At 40.7% G+C, this 18252-nt stretch overlaps 1 protein-coding gene across 1 annotated transcript in view; it reads left to right on the forward strand.

Annotated features, from left to right (window-relative positions):
• pcxb (pyruvate carboxylase b) overlaps nt 1–18252 on the forward strand; it is a 298980-nt gene that overhangs the window by 49059 nt on the left and 231669 nt on the right.

The raw sequence follows: 18252 nt of genomic DNA on the forward strand, positions 1-18252 counted from the left end.
CTTCTTGTGGCCGCTCCTTTCATCACTTTCACATCACACGTTTCAGTCATCACTCCTCGCCCGACGCCCCGTCAGCTTCCCTCACTGTACATCTACTGGTGCTTTGATTTTTGCTCATAGCGCTTCGTGGTCATTCTCTATTTATCTCAACGTCTTTCTCTTGGTCCCTTCACTTTGTCCTTGTTCCCTAACAGCCATCTGCTCATTTCACCATCCACGTTGCCTCATTTCTGCACCTCTAAATAATCCATGCATCTCTTTTCTGCCATCTGTCCCTCTGTGACCTTTCAGTCTCTCTCAACACCCACTTTTCTTTTTTTATTCCATTTCCTTGAGTGTTTTAGATGAAAGGGCCCATTTCCTGAAGTAAATGGATAGGAATAAGAGTTGAAAGTGGAGTAAAAGACGCCTGTCACTTAAGAGGGGATGGTGGTGCGGGGGGAGATTAAGTAACTGTTTTGATTTTGAGCCCTATAGAAGAAAAAAGATGACCGGTAAAAAGCAAAAGGAAGGATCAGAAAGTATGAAACAGATGGAGATGCAGGGGAAATGATTGGCTGTCACTTCACAATTTTCTCTTTTTATTTGTAGAATATAGTATTTTAACTTTATATTGTAGTGTGGTTGAGTTTGCCATTTTTGTAAGGTGCTACTCTGTTTGTGTTCTGCCACAGTGATGCGCTAAACTGAGGTGATGAGCACAATGCCTTCTAAACATTAGCTGTTAGCATTTAGCTCAATGTATTGCATTTTGAAGTACATTTGGTTTGCTAGCTAAGTTGATATTTGGCTATATTTGGGTTTTTCTAGTAGAATATTTTGACATGCTTTAGTGTAAAAAAATAATACTGTCTCTAATGGCGCTTTTGCACTGCAGCACGTAGCACGGCCCGGCCCCCTTTTTTTTGCTTTTCCACTGGGGATAGTTCCGGCTCAGGGCTACTTTTGCACCCTTTTTTCTGGCCCTCCAAAGTCGATGTTCTTACCGGGCCAACAACCGGTGCTGAATATGCTAAACTAGTGAGGTAAACACTCTCGACTGCTGATTGGTCAGAGAGAATTGTTTGCAAGGGGGCTACTACTACAACAAAATGGACATATTTTACGGTGATTTAATTGTAATACACGTTTCAAAGACGGCAGGCGAGAAACCTTTTTAAAATGTTTTTCTGAGTGGAGATCAGATCGATCCGGCTAAGCTAACGTTGTATATGCCCCCACCGTCCACACTCGCAACAACGGCCTACAGACATAAATAAACCAGCGACTGTATTCGCCATGACAGACATTCTGTGGTTTGTACTTGTTTAACTTTTGTCTAGTTTCTGAACAGATATGAGTAGCTGTGAGCTCTGAGTGCTAACGGCTAACGGCTGATGTTTAGGTTTTATGTTTCGCATTGAAGATGACGTCACGGGAGTTTTCCCGCCGAACAGCTGATCGCCCCCGCCTACACTGCGTTACTATAGTTAATACCCCAGTAACTAAACTGTAATGGAAACGCAGCATAAAGTGAGCCTGGCCTACCAAGGCCTAACCATACCGTACCAAGCCGTGCTAGGTCCTGCAGTGGAAAAGCGCCATTATGAATGTACCTGGATTCATATGTCTGAAACACAGCACCCTCTTCTGAAAAAAACCCTGTTTGCTTTAATCAGCGTTAGCATTTTAAATGTTTCTACGGATTTCAATTTCATGTCCTGTCCTCATCAAATTATCAAACACATATTGAAAATAAAGCCATTGGTGGAGATTTTCAGCCCACAAAAAACTGACCATGCACAAGCAATAAAAAGTGAGTTTTTATTAAATATATGATTTAAGTCTCGCCAGAATCTGTATTATCAGAAGATCCTAAGTGCTAATAAGACGTACCCATCTGTCAATCACATGAGTCGTTCTTCATTAGTAAATATCTTGCAGTTTAGACATGTTGATTGCTAAAGCAGCATGCTTAAGAGCATATATCCCTAGAATTTCAATATCCACAGTTGCAAACACATTTGAAGCAAAGCTAGGGTGTTCTGCTTCCAAATTGAAAAGTGTACATTATCTAATACCAATTTCCATGCTCGGCAAAAATATATACATAGAGTAAATCAAGAGGGAGTCTTATCCAGCCTCAACACTCCGACCGAGATGAAGACCTAATAAGCCCAATTTCCATTTACAGGACCCTCTTGAGTAAAACCTCTCCCAAGAGAATAGTAATAAGCAGTAAATGATTGTTATTTCATCCCTCGCATTCAGATCTGTAGGAGTATTCATGCCTCATACTTACCCGCAGTATGTTTTCAAATCTGACGACCAAGCAGGTCCTTTTCACATCCAGCAAATCATATAGCATAAAGTGTGGAAAACAGGATATGCAGGAGGAGAGAAGTTGACCTTAATCTGTATTATAGCGGCAACGTATGGACAGGCATGATTCAAGGAGGCAGGAATAAGAAGAGAAACGAAGGGATGAATACATGAATTGGTAAATGGAGGGATTCCGGTCAAGCTCCTTTCCATCACAGCGGGGTTGAACGTGAACATGTGGGTGCATATGAATGTGTGGGCGTACACGTGATTGGGTTCATTCTATGCCTTTAGGCTTGTATGTGATATGTGTGCATTACTGTAAATGTGTGTGTTGTTGTGGTGTGTGTGTGTGTGTGTGTGTGCGTGCGCTGGTGTGGGTGAGCAGCGTTGGCAGCTCCCTGCAGCACAAGGATTAGAGAGGTGGCACCGCTGAAATCTATTTGCGAGTGTTGTTATTCTGTGGTTGTATCAGCAATGAGTCGGATGAAAGTTGTGTGTGTTGCCAGTCTGAAAGGGAACGGATCAGATTACAGAACATCTTGGCACCAGATTAACTCCAATACTCACAAGAAATGAAAGAAAGGAGAGAAGTGAGCGGCAGTTAAAGGGATATTATGAAGAGAGGAGAGAAGATCTGCTTATGTAATATCTTCTGCATAATGTGACTGTTTGCCTCTAAAGATGCTGCGCGTCGCACCTTTAAACCGCTTTTCATTTTCAGATGTGATACCCTCGTGTATTATAGAGGAAGAAAAAGAAATCGATCAGTCTGAGTGATCCTCCTCGATTTCATTGCAGTGAATGTTATTGCTGCTGTCCTAACATGAAGGCCACACTGGCCATACACTCTGGTGCTGTCATAAAGATGGCAGCACCCCTTTTTCTACACATTGTGACTGTTTGCAGCTTCATTTTGGACTTTACTAGAAATCAGGATGTCATGATTTCCTGTCCATCTGTCTTTTCGTTCCTCCCTTTGGCAATGCCAGAAGCTTGGATCTTTGTTTGCTAGAGAATACATACATTAGTCATAGCATCCTTCCTTACATTTCTATAAGACACCTTTTAAACCCACATTTCCTACATGTTATCTTTCAAATAGTTAGTTTTTACTTACGTTTGTGATGGCTTGTGATGCATGTGAGGCCGGCTTTATGTTAAGTGTTTAATGAAGATAAAATTTTATCCACCCAAATTCAACAAAGAAATATTCAAAACAAATAAAATGATAAGCAAACTTAGATTGTTCTCGTTTACTTATACTAATTAAATGGTCAAACTGCCTCTTTGGTCTCCACACCGTAAGCTCGTCTGTTACTCTTTTTATAGGCTGTCACGTGGGAATTGTAGTCTTTTATGTTCAACTAAAGACTACAGAGTTCACCATAGGGTGGCAATATTATTTGATCTTTGCATAAAACAAAGATTAGCTAGTTGTATTTGAGATTTTTTTTTTAAAGGGAATAGAGCATTGTTATTGGGTAATGAAATATGATATATCTCCAGCGATTGAGTGACTTTTGGGGATTTGACGAAGTCTGCTATTGCTACTGTATTCATAAATGCCTTTGTTTGTAGCATTAAGGTTAAAACAGGTGTGTATCATTACATTTTAATCTGGTTGAATAATAGCTAGCATTGATTATATGTTCAAACAAGTTAAGCTACAGAAAGCACACAAACACAAAGCCACACACAAATGTGACCAGACAAAGCAATTTAACAGGGTCAGGTCAGAACCGTCAATTGAACAATTTATGTGTTTTTTCCCCTGTGCTGCATAAATATGACTGGGCAGGTGTACTACATTACTCTTGACTGCCCCTGGACATGTCCCTTCCCAGCATGCACTTCTGCTCTCTGGCTGCTGGATGTAGAGCATTGAGGGAGTTGGCAGGGGTCTGCACTAATCGTGAGGCTTTCAATTCAATTCAAAACCTTTATTTATTCAGGTGAAAACCCATTGAGATCATTGACCTCTTTTTCAATGGTGACCTGCTGCAAGTAAGTTCCAACATGAATACAAACATGACAGAAAAACAAAGAGGACATCATAAGGCATATTTACATTGACTACAGTTTGTATAGCTAGTAGCATTTACAGATACCAACAGTTTCCGATTGGATAGCATCTATCCTTGCTTTAAAAACATGTAATGGAACCAAACTGCTCAACTTCCATTCCTTTTGCAGACTATTCCAAGTTAGCGGAGCTGCGCATCTAAAAGCTGTATTCCCTAAGACAGTCCTAGCAGTTGGCACATTTAATACAACCACAGCATTCGATCTCAGGCAGTAGCCATTTACAATACGCCGTGAGATCAGGCAGCAGATGTAGGATGGAAGTTTCCCTAACATTGCTTTGTAAATAAAAAGATACCAGTGATTGAGCCGCCGTACAGTTAGTGAAAGCAAACCTGCCCTTGCATACAGGGTACAGTGATGGGTTAATGCTTTACAGTTTGTCACAAATCTCAGTGCACTGCGATAGGCGGCATCTAACTTGATCAGGTAATTGGCTGGTGCATTCATATAAAACAGATCACCATAGTCCAGCACAGGTAAAAAGGTCACAGTGACTAGCCTTTTCCTGGCCTCAAGTGAGAAACAGGACTTGTTTCTGTAGAAGAAACCTAGCCTAACCCTCAGTTTTTTTAGCAGGTTATTGACATGCAGTTTAAAAGAGAGACAGTCATCAAGCCAGATACCAAGGTATTTGTAACAGGTTACCACTTCAAGTTTTTTCCCTTGCGTAGTTACAATATCTAAAACAGGCTCTGGTGTCTTTTCAGCTTTTGAAAAGAGCATTACCTTGTTTTATCCACATTTTAAAAGAAGCTTTAGTTCAGAGAGCTGAGTCTGAACAGTATTAAAAGAGTAAAAGTGGACCTAAAACAGAACCTTGTGGTACACCATTAGAAATGTTTAACCACTCAGAAGACAGCCCATCAAAAATGAACACATTGGGACCTTTCAGAGAGATAGTTCACAAACCACCCCACTGCATGGCTGGATATGCCAATACTGAGTAGCCTCTGCTTTAAGATGCGATGATCAACGGTGTCAAACGCTTTGGAAAGGTCAATAAACAGAGCTGCACAACTCTGGTTATTATCTAAAATACTAGTAATGTCATTCACCACTTTCATTGTCGCAGTGATGGTGCTATGTTTCTTTCTGAAGCCTGACTGATGTTTAGACAGGATATCATTTTTACATAAAAACTCCTTTACTTGCTCACTCACTAGTCGTTCGAGCACTTTAGCCAGTACTGACAATTTAGAAATTGGCCTATAGTTATTTTAAAATAGTTGCCTCCCCTCCTTTCAGTAAAGGCAAGACATAAGCAGACTTCCATACTTTTGGAATTGTATTTGTGCTGAGGGAGAGGTTAAAAAGAGAAGTAAGAGATGGAGCAATAAAATCTGCTATCTTTAAAAAGAAAGGTTCTATGTTGTCCGGGCCAGCTGGTTTCCTAGGATCTAACTTGGATAATGCTTCATGAACAACACCAACAGTAAAAGGAGTAAAACTGAAAGGGTTTTCCAGACCACATTGTTCAGAGTCAAGGATTGGAGTGTTCACAGAAGCACAGTCAGTGACAGAATCAAACAGAGAGCCACAAGACACAAAATGCTTATTAAAGCAATTTAGCATAGTAGCCCTGTCCGATATAATGCCAGATACTGTGATGAGGCACGGAGGTAGCTCATTTGGGATATCACCAGTGGAAATCAATTTTATGGCTTTCCAAAATTTCCTAGGATTATTTAGGTTTTCTGTGGTAACTGACAAATAGTACTTTGACTTAGCACTTTTTATTTGCGATGTGAAGCTATTTCTTAGCTGCCTAAAGCGTAGCCATTCTACCTCTGAGCCTGATTTCCTATTCTTTGCCCAGGCATTGTTTCTCTCATGAAGGAGACTGGACAGTTCAGCAGAAAACCAAGGATTGTCTCGTCCCTTCACTCTAAATTTACGCAGGGGTGCATGTCTATCTATAATTTCCATAAAACCAAGATAAAAATAAGACCATGCAGTTTCTACATCAGCACACAGATCGATTTTACCCCAATCAAAATCAAACAGATCATGTACAAAACCCTGCTCCACAAAGTGTTTTTTGTTTCTTTTTAGGATGATACGAGGTTTAACCTTTTGGACCTTAGTGTCCCTAATTGTGTCTACAACACAGTGGTCACTCACATCATTAGCAAATACTCCCACAGATGAGTATTTATGTGGAACATTTGTTAAAATTAGATCAATTAAGGAGGATTTATTTGGGGACTTAATATTTGGGCGAGTAGGACTATCTATAATCTGAGTAATGTTCAAAGAGATACACAGGTTTTTAAAATCCTCTGACACAGAAGTTAACCAGTCCCAATTAAAATCACCAAGCAGCACTATTTCCTTGTAGGCAAGTTGAGATAAAAGTTTTGCCAATGAAGATAAAGAGTCCTTGACAGCTGAGGGGGGTCTGTAGCAGCCCACCACCATGACCTGTTGACCCTTTGTAACTTTGATATTCATGGATACAAATTCTAGTTGTTTACTAATAGATTTGGAAACCATCTTGGTTACACAAAACTTATTTTTCACATAAATGGTAACGCCACCACCTTTTTTAGGACAGTCGGTGCGTTATACACTATAAACATTTATGTAAATGTCAGAGGCCAAAATGGATTTATCTAGCCACGTTTCTGATAAGACAATGACATCAGCATCAGTCGAGCTCGCCCAAATACGGACAAAATCTAATTTAGGTAACAGAATGCGCACATTTAAGTGAATTAATCCCAAGCCAGACCTAGAAATAAAATCAGCAGGAGTAGCTATCTGACTACTGATACTACTGGGTGGACCAGGGTTTGGTTGCACATTCCCTGATAGTAACAATAATAACTAGAGAATGCAATTCCTGAAGAAATTGCTAGTGGGAATGCTTTATGCTGAAAAGCTCACGCTAAACTGCTATGCTGAAATGTGAAGAATTTAGATTGAAATGATACATGAACACTGGGGGCTTGAATGTGTGAAGAGAGAAGAAAAGAAAGTAAAAAGGCTTGGAAAAGCAGCGGAATATTTGAACTGCAAACTTCTGAACTAACTTGATGGCGAATGATCTATCGCCATGGCAACGACATTTGATGACACCCCATAATGCGCTTAGATGCGTTGATGGCTGCATCGTTACCAAACCTGTGAAGTTTTGGGGTGTCTGGAGCAGTTTCACTGAAGTTATGAGAAAGTCGTGTTTCATGGCGAGCATTGTGTTACCATGGCAACGGCATTTGAAGAAATCTCAAAACTGTCCCGTATATGTCTTCACGGCTGGACTGTTAGCACACATGTGAAGTTTGAGCACTTTTTGAACATTTTCATAGGAGTTATAGCGACATCATGTTTTATGGCGAGGGATACGCATCCCTCGCCATAAAACATGATGTCGCTATAACTCCATGGAAACGGCATATGGTGAGATCTGAGATCTGAGATCTGAGATTTGGCGTAGAGCTGTTGAGGCATGGACCGGTGATATACAAGTGAAGATTGGGGGACGATTGGACTGTGTTGATCGGACTTAGAGCAACATCATGTTTCATGGCGAGTCGTCCATCGCAACGGAAACGGCATTTGTTGACACCCCATAATACGCTTAGATGCGTTGATGGCTGCATCCTTACCAAACCTGTGAAGTTCTGGGCTGATTGGAGTATTTTCACTGAAGTTTTGAGAAAGCCGTGTTTCATGGCGAGCATTGTTTTGCCATGGCAACGGCATTTGAAGAAATCTCAAAACTGTCCCGTAGATGTCTTCACGGCTGGACTGTTAGCAAACTGCTATCTGAAGTCTACTGCTCTGAGCATGTCAGTTGGAGCGATGACATCATCGTGTTCCATTACACAGGTGTTTATATTTGAGCTAACGAGGCGTCCAGAGATCAAAGGCTTCATTGTTCTGAATGAGAGATAAACCTATTAGATGTGAACGTTTTGTGTTAGAACCGTAACAGATATCTGTTAAATATTCCAAAACGTGAAGCATGTCAAGGAAGTTGAGTATCTGAAGTATAATTTTTGTGTACTTTCGGGTTAATAATGTGGCCTTTTTGGCAGTTTAACTAAAGGTGTGCGGCTGCTACCGTGAGGAAATATCTGTCTGAAATTACAATGGGGTTTAATGGAGGAATGTTGAAAGTTGTTGTCACTTCATGCCCTCAAGAGGCATTTTCTTTAATTATTTTTGCTTAATTATTTGTCATTTTTCAAGCAACGAGATGTTTTCCTATGTTTGTATTGATAAATTATGTCTCAGGAATGTAGGGTTTGGGAATTATGGCCGTTTAAAAAAAAAATATGAAGGCAAATTTCAAGATTTTCTAACCTCTAGCTGTGACATCACTCACTCTAGTTAATGTTAAAATCTGAAGAAAACCTCTAAAACAAGGTCTGAACAATGTTTAATATCTCTAAAAGTAAGAATCAGATATAAAAGTTGTTTTACACGAATAATGTCAGAAAGATGTGTAACATTTTAAAGTTAGAATGAGGTTTCTGAGTGAAAGTATGAATGAACAGTTAGCAGTTGAAGTCGCATGAAGATTTGTTGAAGTTAAAGAATTTCTCCATTGACTTCAATGGTTACAAATGTGATGTATTATGGGATGTATCTCTGGAATTATGAAAGTTATGAATGAGAAAAGTAATAGCCATCGATTCCCGACCGAGCTGAACGTTTTGATGTTTGAACGGAGTTTCTGCGATGTTCAATGCGGGAGGAGAAGCGCGGCAAAATAAGTCGGCGGAATAATAAACTTTTCGTGCGTAGAATAACATTTAGTTGGAATGCTGTTAACAGCATTCCCACTAAAAAATACCAAGCACCTTTTTCTCTTAACCAACACACATACATTGTCAACTGTTTTAGAGTCACCAGCAAACTCCGCGAAAGTGAGATTAGAGCTCAAAAAACAGTTCTGAAGAACCATCATAGCAGGCAAGTGAGAAAGACAAACATTTGTCGAAATGAATGTCCGCGGCAAGGCAACCAGTAATTGTTTGTGTAACACATCTGAAACCGTACAGGGGATGTCCACTGCGGGCGGTAGAACAGGCCTGAATCCAGTAGACTTCTCGGGATGACTAGCGATCTTCTCATTGTCCAACACAGTCAATAGGTACAGCAGAATCACGATATGGGCCATTTTCCCAGTCCAGCACACAGTATCCGCGATGTTCCTGGGGCAAAATCCACGTCAGGACAGCAGCAAGGAACAGGCGAGGCAGCAGTGTGGCAGCGCTCCGGTTTCTCCGCGGTATCCCCAGATCAGGCCTCCGCACCAGCAGAAGCAGAAACAGTCGTGGCAGATCCTCCCCCGTACAGCAGCGACAGGTGGGAGCAGGCCTCCAACAGCGGAACCAAGACAGGTGGAGGGCGGGTCTTCAGCCGTGGGAGCTCCTCCGCGGCGAATCCTCCTCCGCACCTCAGCACAAGATAGGTGAAAGCGGGCCTCCACAGCAGCAGAAGCAGGACGAGTGGATGGCAGCCCAGCCGTGGTAAATTCCCGAAGCGTGTAGCCACTCCGTCTCTCCTTGCCACTCCGTCTCTCACGGCCTGTCCGCGTCTATCGCTTTGTGTGTGGTGTGCAGTGAATCATCAATACTGTTCCTCCTCGCATGATTTGCATTTAGTGACGGCAACCTTGCAGCAACAACCTTGAAAGCAAAACATTTTTTATTTTTTAGACAGTAAGTGTAGTGTGAGTGCCGACCCGGTAACCCCTGCGGTTGTTTGTGAATGTGTGGTATTTGGGTAGAATCTGACTATATTCTAGGCACTGTTGAATTGATTTGAGCATTTCTCAAAGAACATCTTTAAAACCTCTCTATTTCTTCTCCTCACAACAACAAAGCCAGTTTTGTATTCAGTAACTGGTTTCTGGACCTCAAAAGTTCAAAAAGAAAAATGATTGTTATGCTTTGCACCAAGCCTAGGAATCTTAGCGTGTCCTTGCAGAGATGAAACCGCAGTAAGCCCCTCAAATAAAGACGATGCTTGACACAGAAATGAAAAATGTTAGCAGCTAATGCAAACGTAATCAGAGGTAACATGACCCCATATCTTTCTGGCAAGAACAAACGGAAATGTCTAATAATTAGAAGTATGTAAAATAAATCTTTGGAAATGGAGGTTTTGGTGTCTAAAAGGAGTATGTTATGACATTTTGAAATAATTGGGGGTGGAACAAGGTGTCGACTATGGCAGGATTTTACCTGATGTTTCTTTATTCTGCAGCATTAACATAGCGATGGACTCTCGTGGCTCTCACTCAAGACACATCAAGGCTAATCACAAATTGCTGATTCAAAGAAACCGTGGCTTTAGAAGCCAAAGAGGATCACATTGTTAATGTTGCAACACTTAAAAGAAGCCGTGCAACTTAAATCCCAAACATCACTCAAGATTAAGATTAGACAATGTGCAAGGCCAGCAAAAAAACTTGACTACGTACACACAAAATACTCATGCAAACAAAAAGCCGGTCTGAGCTCTTCTCATGGTCATTTTTTCAGGGTTAAAGAAGAAAGCCATCCTCTATTATTCCTTTAACCTCCATCTTTAAAAAGTTCTACATTGCAATATTTGCAATTATACAAAAACCTTGTTACATCAAGGTCTTTCATAATGTTTAAAAGTAGAGGTGTTGCTACTTTTAACCAAAAAATTGGGGTTTTTCTTCTAGCAGTAAACAGGCAAGAGAGAGAGGGTCAACAAACTGGAGTAAAAACCCCAATGGAGACAATAATCTAAAATAGGTGTATACATTTAAGGAATAGTACTAAACCCAAACATTTGTCATAACCACGATGTCTTAATGGGAGAAAGCATAAAAAACATTGTAATTTTTGGAATATAAGTTGCATATGACTGTGCATGTAACCTTTATCAGTGTAGATCAGACAAAATGTAAGATTCAGAAACACATCTATATGTATCGAGGTACAAAGAAGTTGTTGGTCAAGAGAAGCTGCAAGGACAGACCTTGAATTGTGGCCTCACCGATTTGCACCAACAGTTGGAGCCAATGACTGCTGAAACATCCTGTTTCTCTTTCATACAATCTGTAGTTCTGTCACCGCTCGAAGGCCTCCACTGCAGCCTATTGTAGACTGAATGCCATCGACCCACCCTCACATCAGGGACACTGTGTGGGCTGCAGGGATGACCTGAAGCAGCTGAGTCCCCCTGAGACTCTTCTTGCCTTGCAATTATCGTCACTATGGAAATGATTTTTTGGAAATGATGTGGCCTTGAAGGACATCGGGTCAGCAGAAGCATTTGTTGTCCTAATTTAAAGGCAACACCTCGTCTCGATATACCTACTTCTTATTTTTAAAGGCCTTAACAAATACAACAAACCCTTTTGGAATTATTAAACTAAATTATGTTTAACTCAAGTTTTTTGACCAAAGGAGTATCACAACCCCTTAACTTAAATTATCCATAGTGTACAATTAAACAAAGACTCAAATTCACTGCTGCTGCAAGGAGATTCAGAAGGCACCATCTCCTTTCCTTTGGTAAAGAATGATCCAGTTTACCTTATGATAAAGGAGATAGGAAAGGAAACATTAAAGCGCCTTCCCTTAGTGAGTTCTACCAGCTATCTCCATGGCTACCACTGAAATATCTGGGTCATTTCACTCAGCTAGGGCCCTGTAGTCCTCACCTTTCCATCAGCAACAACAATGGGATTTGTAAGATGGAGAAGTTTTCTTATTCGTCTTACACAATTGATTGTGTACCTGCTGCAGCCTCACCTTTACATACAGGAGGAACATCATTTGAGGTCTTGTGTGCAGGGAAGTTGTTTGTCCCTAGATGCTTGTATTTCTGTATTGAACAGTTTCCTCCACACTTTAACAAATATGCTCAATGTTGTCCTTAACCTGTTGAACCCCATCCCCCCGCCCCCGGGCGTAAAAACGCATAATCTGCAGGAAACAGCGTTTGAGGGCTTCTTAATATTTAATAAACTATGAATGTTTCATATCCCTGTAACGGGAAGAAACTTGGCTAACTGATGATATGAGCAACAAAAAAACACAAGGCTAACGCTGAGCCTCTGAATTAGCCCTGAGCGAAAAAATGCTAACAACGTTAGCACAGAAAACACGGTATAACACCCTTATTACTTAACGTAACTGCACATCCAACATATCGATTAGCATCGTGAGAGTACACAGAATCGATAGGTATCTATAGCATCACTCCATGATCAGAACTCTCAACATTATAAACAAAAACATGCATCACAACACGTGGCATTAGGTAGCAAACACCGCAATATGTCTTACCTTTGTCGTTGTCTGATCAAAAATTGTCTTCAATGGCATTAAAACGATAAAAACGCTGCTGAAACTTAAGTTTTCAGATTTCAGAGCGTGAGACAGGTTTCGCTTTAGGCAAACTGCGTGCGCATAGCCCCCACTTCTCAATGGTAACGTTGGTGTGTATGTGGAAATCCCCCTTCGATTCTATTGGCTCTAATGGTTAAAAAGAGATGTCAATCACCAAAATCGACAATGGGTTCCAGAGAAACGGCAAAAACGCCCATTTCCACCTAAATGACCCCAGAGGTGGAGTTTTTGTTGATAAACCTCTCTAAAAAGGTAAAATGTCACTTGTTTTGCATCAATCTTGATACAGGGTACTTATTATATGTTGTACTTTGGATTCCTAAAGCTTTTAGTGTCCCATCCCATCATTCAAGGGTGGTTTTCACTATAGGTAAAAAATAATTCTTGGACGGACACTATAATTTACAGTTTTTTACCATGTTCAATCTGAATTTTCTTTAAAAAGAAAAACGTCTATATTGATTCTGACTTTTCTACATCCAACTCACAGGTTTATCATTACTTTGAGAAAAAAGATTATTAATTTTCCCCTTTTTAGAAGGGAAGATATGGTCATTTGTTCTGGGAATGTCATTTTCGAGCCTGAGACCTGAAAGACAGGCTTGGGGCTTAACAGGTTAAACATCCCTGAGGATTTCAGGCAGCTTGGCCCAAGGTCGTTTCCATAAATAAGAAATATTCTGTGTTTGCCAATCTCCTCTTAAATGTCGTTTAAATATGTCCTCCCTTCACCCTGAGCTTCACCCTTCCTTTATGAAAATCAGGCTACCACTTTTTCCGTTATCGCTCCTACTCATAAACAAACAGAACTCAAAGCGTAACCTCCTTGGCTGAGGTAATAAAAACGACCTTTCTTTGCAATCAGGGTCTGAATGCCGTTTGTAATTTACTCCATCTTGTTGATGAATGAGTTCACACAGCAGTTTCCAGTGTAGTGAAGTCTTTGAATAATATTCTGTCATAGCCAGTCGCTGTGGAGTGAGCGTATAAAAAAACTGTCAGGAGTTTTCATTGGATTTGAACATCCTGTAACGTCGCGTGCAAATGATTTTAAACTGAAGTGCTTGATGACAGAAAGAGAGTGACAGTCCCTCCATCATGGCAGCTCTGCCCTTCTTCCCTTCTCTGATTTACTCCATCTAATCCTCACATTCACTCGTCTTTGTCCTCATGTGATCAATCCATCAATCTTTCTTTTACCTCCCCCTCTTCTTCCATCCATCCCCTTTTCTCCCACTGTTCATGAACTCTTCATATGTACTTTGTCTCACTCTCTGCAGTACAGTCCCAGCTATCTGTCTCTGTCACTTCCTGTTCTGAGCTGCTACATTCATCGGGATCCTTTAAGCGCCATCACTCACACACTGTGGTCAGCTGCAGGGAGTTAAATATGTGAATATACATTAAATACTGCGGTAGGATGCGAGTATTCGTCGCCCTCGGTGACCTCTCGGGTGTTAATACAGCTCACTGACTTGTCTGTCAGACCTTATAAAGCAGCGAGCGCTCCATCTGGTCCACTGGCTGCGAGTCCACTCACTGACTCAGTGTGTGAGAGTGCAATATGGAGTGAAACCTTCAATATATGCGTGAGAAGTTGTGTGCACTTTTTTCTTCATTTATAAAAAAAGGCCTTAATTGCTTTCGAAATGTCTTAAATTAAACTTTCAAAAGTCGTAAAGTATGTACAATAAAAATAATCAGTAAATCATTACCAAATGTTTCACCAAGATTTTGTAATTGGCACTAAATTGTATTCGGCGTTACATTAAAGAAAGGTGGAAGATGTCTTAAATCTCACTTGCCTTAAAAGTCCCATTTCATGGCCATTTCTGCTGATCATAATTACATTATTGAGGTATATTAAAATACATTTACATTGTGCAATTTTCCAAACTCACATTGGTTTCTCATGCAGCATCTCTGTAAAGTATGTGTATTCACTCTCTGTCCTACACGGCTTGTTGGAGCTCCTGTCCCCCCTCCCTGCGAGCCCAGTGGCCGTCTGCGAGACAGCGAGACACCGAAACTCAGCCTGGGCACACACAAACTCCCAGCCAGGCTGCGGGTGTGTGTGTGTGTGTGTGTGTGTGTGTGTGCCCAGGCTGAGTTTCGGTGTCTCGCTGACTCGCTGACCCCACACCAGTGAGCCAGCTCAGTGTCCCGCTCCTCGCAGCAGCGAGCCTCGCAACGTCCCGCCAAGTGTGAGGAAGTCCGTGGATTGGTCCAAACGTAACGGCTCCGGATTGGTCCATTTGGACCAATCTGCGGAGCCATTACGTTACGTCACTATACCCGACATACTTCACTATACCCAAGAAGTAAACAATGGAAAAATAAAAATCTCCAACGAGGCGTTCTGGGGCAGCATAGACAGGTATTTTCTGTGATAGAGTTTTACTCTCTACAGGGTGTACTTTGAGGGTTTGTGACTCTTCAGACCGTTTACATGCAGAAAAAGCTACATAACACACAAGGGGACGGGTAATAACCAGAAAAGCATGAGATGGGACGTTTGTGTGTGTGTGTGTGTGTGTGTGTGTGTGTGTGTGTGTGTGTGTGTGTGTGTGTGTGTGTGTGTGTGTGTGTGTGTGTGTGTGTGTGTGTGTGTGTGTGTGTGTGTGTGTGTGTGTGTGTGTGTGTGTGTGTGTGTGTGTGTGTGTGTGTGTGTGTGTGTGTGTGTTGGAGTTTATCAATGTGGCCTAGCTGCATGTATTTGTCCTCACAGGAAATACACACATGCACAGAATTACAATAAAAAATCTGCCTGCACACAGAGAAGGTTGAGAAAGGTTGCTCAGGCTGAACATTTACATTTTGTGTATTAGTGCCTTGAGGCGTCTCACCCAGTCTGACACATAATTGTTCCTTAATTAAAAAAATATTAAGTGCTTCAATAGTGCTACGTTCCTATGCTAATGCTCTCTGTCAGACATGGTAGCTGATGATGTAGGCCTACTACTTTCTCTCTGGTTGAGTCTGCGATTAGCTGCTTGCATCCATAAGTCAACATCTGGTTTTGGGTCGAAAGTCTCTGTTGTCATCTTAGACAAGTGGATGTAATCAAATAAGTATGTGAACATAACCAATAACCTACCATAGACAATAACAAATGAATGTAACTTATTTTATTTGTGTTGTTCATTCATATCTTGTTTTACCTTAACATTTATTTATTTATGCTTTTTTTTTTTATCTCCAGTTTTAAAGGATATGTTTTGGTTACTGTCCTATAGTATACATTGGAATTATTTCAAACCTGCCTCCCCAGATATGGCGCCCTAGGCGAAAATCTAGCCAGTGCTACGGGCCGGCCCTGAGTTCGTATGCAACTCGCAAATATCTTTCTCTTATCTCTCTCCTCTCTCTTCTCTTTTCTCTCTCTCTCTCTCTCTCTCTCTCTCTCTCTCTCTCTCTCTCTCTCTCTCTCTCTCTCTCTCTCTCTCTCTCTCTCTCTCTCTCTCTCTCTCTCAAAGTTGGTACGCAATTGCGCCTTTTTTCAAATGACCCGGTGCTCTTTTTTTGGCAGAGGTGCACCTGCGCACCAGCGCACCAGTTATGTGCAGCCCTGTTTATAACAGACTTTCTAGAGCTGTTTTGAGCTCTTTTTTTTGGCTTGTTTTGTGTTTGTCTAGTTGCCAAACTCTAATTGCTGCATTTATTTTGTTTCCTAGCTTAAGGCAATCTTTATCTCTGCAATCCATCCCTCCCTCCTCCTCTGCTCATTTGATTGTCTTGACATTTACGCTTGCCAAATGTTGGAAATAAGGCAGTTGGCTGCTTTTAAACTATTAAAGACTGAACATGCACTTTTGTCTTTGAAGAATTGGGTGAAGGAATTGGTTTGGAACATTCACCTCCTCCAGGTTTGTTCACAGAGTCTGAACACTACAAAGATGGGGGGAAGAATCAAAAAACAGGACTATGCTCATCAGATAGTTTGAGATATGTTCAGACGTAGGTGGCGCTGTGGCCTTTTCCGGAGCCGTCCACATCTGTGCCTTCTGGGAATATGTGATTTCCTGATTTGCAGCTTGTGTTTTAGATATCTGATTGCTCGCAGCCCTCTATCTTCATTCCCATCTTTGGATGTTGTTTTCTTCAATGATTTCCTTCCCTCGAAACAGGGTTTATTTCATATTCAGCAACACTTTGATTATAGGAATAATCAGTGATGAGGCACCGCTCTGATTGGTTAAATTGGTGAAAATAGTTGGAACATGAATCAGATTGCTTTGCTCAAATCTTCTGGGAAATTTTCATACCGGCAAAATGCAGTGATAATAATGATGCGTTTTATTTATATAACATTTATAGAGCAATTACACTCAAATATTAAACTAGATCTGAGACGTTTTCATTTACTCTTCATAAAATACTTTTATGCATGTGCTACATTAGCTTTAAGATTCTCTCCGATTGAGTTATTTGGGGACAAAAGGATGAAAAGAAAAGCTTTCCCTGATTCAAGTTAAAATGTCAAAAGAAATGTCCTGTAATAAATAGTCAATGAAGATGTATACTGTTGAAAAGAAACATCCAAAACAGCTCTGTTATTCTCTGCTGAATGAATAATGAGCTATTGAATAACTTTGAAATGAATAAAGGGCAGTACATGGTCATTCAAATTGCACATTTGCACACCGCCGAGCTGATCAAAGTGAGAACATTTCTGTTCAAAGGAGAGAGAAAAAACATCTTAGGCAGACTAAATGGAAATTTTAGATCAAGGGTGCGTTTAAAAAAAGAAAGAAAACCTTTTTAGTAGGTTACGGTGATGTTTAAAGCTGAAAACTAAAATAAATGCATTTGGAGATGAGCTCATGAGCGTTTTGCGTTGGCAGTTAACAGCTTGCCGAAACGAGCATGGAAGTGCTCCAGGTGTACTCTTACCCGCATTTTATTTTAAATGTGAGCACTTTCTTAATGCATTCTGTTTCTTCATATGCGAACCATTGCTTTTCCTGCCAACACTGTCTTTAGTTTTCTATTTATTACACATTCGTCTGTTTGCTTAAGACTGTGAGATGGGGACGCAGACTTAGAAAAAGTTAGACCTTTGGAATTTAGAGGATTTTGTCCCAGTTAGTTAATATATTCACGTGGAATAGAGGAGAACAATACATGTTTTTTGCAAGTTCCTACAAACCTACGCAGATGTTTTGTATATAAGTTCAACAGAGACATATTGTCTATTCTTGAGGAAAGATTATGCTCATTTTCAGGTTTCATATTTGTATTGATTCCCTCTACTGCAGTGTTTCTCAAACTTTTTCATACCACTTAACCAATAAAAAAACACTTGCGGACCACCTAACTCCACAAATATAAAAAAACACATCGTTATTCTAGAACAGATTACAAATCGCCTGAAAATTGTACAAACAAGTGGCAACATGTGTGATGAAGGTGTTGCACAGGGCTATATCATGCAATTGAAAGTGAAACTTAACCTCGCTCCATTGCGGAGATATTCCCGCGAGAGTACGGAAAACCTAAATGTATTTATTTATTTCAA

This window comes from Notothenia rossii (genome assembly GCF_949606895.1).
Source record: "Notothenia rossii genome assembly, chromosome: 3".
In the NCBI taxonomy this organism is placed as follows: Eukaryota; Metazoa; Chordata; class Actinopteri; order Perciformes; family Nototheniidae; genus Notothenia; species Notothenia rossii.